The following is a 5,499-nucleotide window of genomic DNA, read 5'->3' as shown; positions in this document are numbered from 1 at the left end:
GTTGGGACCCTGGAGGTCAACTGCTATATATATGGGAATTAAGGGGAATTAATGGGAAATCCATGGGAATAAACATTGAATGCAACATAATTCCCCAGCATGACTTTATTGTCATTGCACAAGTACAACAAAACTATGTTTTCAGCACAAACCCGTTCAAGATTAGACCAACAAACAGTGTACAGGGTTACAGAACAGGAACGCTGATGGGTCGCCAAAGGCGCCTAGTAAAAGATGGGAAAAAAGGTAAAATGCTGGGGAAAAAGATGAGTAAAAAAATACAATCTAGACTGGGCTCCTAAGGAGGCCTAGTCTGGAGTGGGTGGAGTGGGAAAAAACCTCCATGCCATGCACACATAAACATGTTACATATAATCACGACAACTCGCAACAGGGGGTTGGGGGGGGAGTTGGGGCCCTGGAGGTCGACTGCTATATATATGGGAATTAACGGGAATTAATGGGAAATTCATGGGAATAAACATTGAATGCAACATGCTAGATCTTGCAGCATGATTATTGGCTAAAACAACCTGATGTAATACAAATTCAGTAGAATTTCAACCCTGCACAGTGCATTCCTCCATCACATGCACAGATAATTCCCCAGCATGACTTTATTGTCATTGCACAAGTACAACAAAACTATGTTTTCAGCACAAACCCGTTCAAGATTAGACCAACAAACAGTTTACAGGGTTACAGAACAGGAACGCTGATGGGTCGCCAAAGGCGCCTAGTAAAAGATGGGGAAAAAGGTAAAACGCTGGGGAAGAAGATGAGTACAAAAATACAATCTAGACTGGGCTCCTAAGGGGGCCTAGTCTGGAGTGGGAAAAAACCTCCATGCCATGCACACATAAACATGTTACATACAATCACGACAACTCGCAACAGAGGGGGTGGGGGAGTTGGTACCCTGGAGGTCAACTGCTATATATATGGGAATTAACAGGAATTAAAGGGAAATTCATGGGAATAAACATTGAATGCAACATGCTAGATCTTGCAGCATGATTATTGGCTAAAACAACCTGATGTAATACAAATTCAGTAGAATTTCAACCCTGCACAGTGCATTCCTCCATCACATGCACAGATAATTCCCCAGCATGACTTTGTTGTAATTGCACAAGTACAACCAAACTATGTTTTCAGCACAAACCTGTTGAAGAGTAGACAAACAAACAGTTTACAGGGTTACAGAACAGGAATGCTGGTGGGTCGCCAAAGGCTCCCCGTAAAAGATTGGGGAAAAAGGTAAAACGCTGGGGAAGAACATGAGTAAAAAAACACACTCCAGACTGGGCTCCTAAGGAGGCCTAGTCTGGAGTGGGTGTAGTGGGAAAAAACCTCCATGCCATGCACACATAAACATGTTACATATAATCACGACAACTCGCAACAGAGGGGGGGTTGGCACCCTGGAGGTCAACTGCTATATATATGGGAATTAACGGGAATTAATTGGAAATTCATGGGAATAAATATTGAATGCAACATGCTAGATCTTGCTGCATGATTATTGGCTAAAACAACCTGATTTAATGCAAATTCAGTTGAATTTCAACCCTGCACGGTGCATTCCTCCATCACATGCACAGATAATTCCCCAGCATGACTTTATTGTCATTGCACTAGTACAACAAAACTATGTTTTCAGCACAAACCCGTTCAAAATTAGACAAACAAACAGTTTACAGGGTTACAGAACAGGAACGCTGATGGGTCGCCAAAGGCTCCCCGTAAAAGATTGGGGGGAAAGTTTAAAACGCTGGGGAAAAAGATGAGTAAAAAAACACACTCCAGACTGGGCTCCTAAGGAGGCCTAGTCTGGAGTGGGTGGAGTGGGAAAAAATCTCCATGCCATGCACACATAAACATGTTACATATAATCACAACAACTCGCAACAGGGGGGGGGAGTTGGGGCCTGGAGGTCAACTGCTATATATATGGGAATTAACGGGAATTAATGGGAAATTCATGGGAATAAACATTGAATGCAACATGCTAGATCTTGCAGCATGATTATTGGCTAAAACAACCTGACTTAATGCAAATTCAGTTGAATTTAACCCTGCACTGTGCATTCCTCCATCACATGCACAGATAATTCCCCAGCATGACTTTATTGTCATTGCACAAGTACAACAAAACTATGTTTTCAGCACAAACCCGTTCAAGATTAGACAAACAAACAGTTTACAGGTTTACAGAACAGGAACGCTGATGGGTCGCCAAAGGCTCCCCGTAAAAGATTGGGGAAAAAGGTAAAACGCTGGGGAAGAACATGAGTAAAAAAATACAATCTAGACTGGGCTCCTAAGGAGGCCTAGTCTGGAGTGGGTGGAGTGGGAAAAAAAACCTATATTCCATGCACACATAAACATGTTACATATAATCACGACAACTCGCAACAGAGGGGGGGGGGGTCCTGGAGGTCGACTGCTATATATGGGAATTAACGGGAATTCATGGGAAATTCATTGGAATAAACATTGAATGCAACATGCTAGATCTTGCAGCATGATTATTGGCTAAAACAACCTGATTTAATGCAAATTCAGTAGAAATTCAACCCTGCACTCTGCATTCCTCCCATCACATGCACAGATAATTCCCAGCATGCTACACACTACAGCAGGGCTATTGAGGCCACACTAGTATTTGAGCCCAAGGACTTCATCCAGTCAGGTAAGTGTTGATGATTTTACTGGGGTAAATATATTTGATCTATGGTATTTAAGTTTAATAAAGGTGTAATTGCTTGTTACTGGATGACTGTAGCGACTCCAGCAGACTTCTACTCAAGGCTGTTCCTGTACTTGTTAAATGATTTTGGGGCCAATATCTCTAGCTAGCTAGGTTTATGTACCACCACCAGTCTCATAATGAACCGAAAATATTTTTCCGTTAGCCGCGATGCTAATTTTCTCTATGTTAAATCCCATTCATTTATGCAATCAATGTTAGCGATCCGAATTGACCTTTTTTGTGATCTGTAAAGTACAACTAGCAAATACTAAATCAAAACGTGTAGTTTCCTCTGCCTTCTGTTCTGCTAGCCATTCTGTTGTCATACAAGAATGTAGGTTATAGTTTGATTCAGCATGCTGATTGAGTGTTCATTTATTCATTGAGCCTATTACTATTCATTTGTCCATCAGTCAAATGTTTTTTAAAGACTACTCCAATTCAAATCTTTCTGTTGATTACGATACATCTGTCATGATCCATGGTCCGGATCATGTTTTTGTTATGTTCTGCTAAGTTTGGACTCTTTTAGTTCCTGTTTAACACCTGGGTTTGTTTTAGTTACCATGCCATGGCGACTTATGATTTTCACCTGCCTCTGGTGTTTGGGAAGCCCACCTGTTTCCAATCAAGATATATTATTTAAGCCCGCCTTTGCCAGTCAGTCGTCCTGGCGTCATTATTGGTTTCATGCCACAGTTTCGTGTTTGTTCTATGCCATAGTTAACGCTAGTTGTTTCATGCCACATTTTCGTGTTTGTTTCATGCCACAGTTTCGTGAGGTTCATGTCGATAGTTTCATGTCCTGAGCTTTTGCCTTAGCTTCCGCGTGCGATAGGCACGCTTGCCTTCGGGTTGTTTTCTGTTTTGTACATGGTTGATTGTTTCTTAAAATTAAATCATGTTCCTACCTGCAAGTCCTGTCCGGAGTCGTCGGTTTGCCTTCCTGGGAGAACGACCCCGCAGTAAGCGAAAACCACGTTGTGACAACATCAAAGAAACAGAACACCTTCATGTTGCTTCCCATCCTACACGGTGGAGTTTTACAAGCCTTCTTCTTGGTAGTTTCAAAGACAGCTTTTGTCTTCTCACCCCGGAACTCATTGAAACACAAAGTTCTGTGATAACTTCGATACAATTATTCTGACAAAACGTGTTCGCATCATTCAACTTACTGTTTCATGAGCTTAACTTTAATTACTTATTGTGGCCACTAGGGGTCACCAAAAAAACAACATTGACCAATTTACTTCATCCTAAAGACAGCATAAGTCCATTCCAGATGCATAATAATGAATAGGTTAGCGTTTTTCACGTGTTTGGTCATTTCACTTGATCAAGCCTTTTTCCAACATGAAGGCTTGAATATCGGAACTGAAAAAATGGTATCGCTAAGAACTTTAGCACGTGCACTACAGTATGTTCACCTTTGCAAGCATTATGATGGCCGTATGAAAAAAATCCACACCACACCTAGACAAGCCCATTAGAGCTCTGTTCACAACCACCTGTCAAACAAGTTCCCCAGAAGCCAAACCCTTGACACGCCGCCAACTTTTTTTATTACGCATTTATTTTTGATGTGCCCGCTCTCTCCCACAGCCCATCTTGAACTTGGCACATCCACGTCCACTTCAGGCTGAGAAATACTTTGAAGGTTGAGATCAGCTGGCTGAAGGATGGTTAGGGAGCGTCACCTGCGCCCGCACAAGGCCAGGTGTGCACGTCCTGACTTCACACGTTGTTGTTGTTGTTGTTTTCATGAGTGTAGCAACACGCTGACTGTTGGAGAGCACCGCAGGCACGCACGCGTCGGTGAATAAGATCAAATACAAAGCTGTGATTGACAATGTCAAAGAGGATTAAGTCAACACCTTTGGATATTGTGCTTAGAGTTTAAAAAAAAAAAAAGTTTTCAATCTTTATATTATTGATTTAAAAAACATTTTAGATCATTCTTATTGTAAATAATGATCAATCTTAAATATGTTTCAATGTATGTACAAGAAAAACATTAACTTTTTACTAGTTTTTAAAATATTGAATGGTTTGTTATTTGTTTTAATTGTATTATTGTAATAATGAAAAATGTTTAAAACTTGCAATTTCGAAAATAGGTTTATTGGTTTAGTGGTGTCGCAATTTTTAATTTTTTTATTTATAAATCTATGTATGTATATGTATGCGTGTATATATGTATATATTTTTTTTTGCATAATTTAAAATAAATTTGCATGTAAGGTCAAAATAATTAATTAATTAATCAATTACATGATTCCTACAAACATTCAAAAGTAGCCCCATTTTTTTCTTGTGATACAAATTGAAGATGAATTGTTTGAAAAATGTTTGACGCAGAAGTATAAAAAGATTTTTACACTTGTAATTTAGTAGTTTTACATTTTGTTTTAATATGTATTTAAATATAGGTTTTAGGTTCTCTTTCATACTTTAAATAAAACATATATGAAATACAAATAAATAAATAACTTATATACATTTGATGTATATATACACGTTCTCTATGTATATATATACATACATACATACATATATAATAAATTATATAATTATGATAACATATATATATATGTATATATAAAAATGTGTGTGTGTGTGTGTATGTGTATATATATATATATATATATATATATATATATATATATATATATATATATATATATATATATATATATATATATATATATATATATATATATATGTTTATATGTATATATGTGTAT

The sequence above is a fragment of the Entelurus aequoreus genome, linkage group LG09, assembly GCF_033978785.1.
Source record: "Entelurus aequoreus isolate RoL-2023_Sb linkage group LG09, RoL_Eaeq_v1.1, whole genome shotgun sequence".
Taxonomy (NCBI): Eukaryota; Metazoa; Chordata; class Actinopteri; order Syngnathiformes; family Syngnathidae; genus Entelurus; species Entelurus aequoreus.
The sequence above is the reverse complement of the archived record's forward strand: the minus strand, read 5'-3'. Positions refer to the sequence as shown.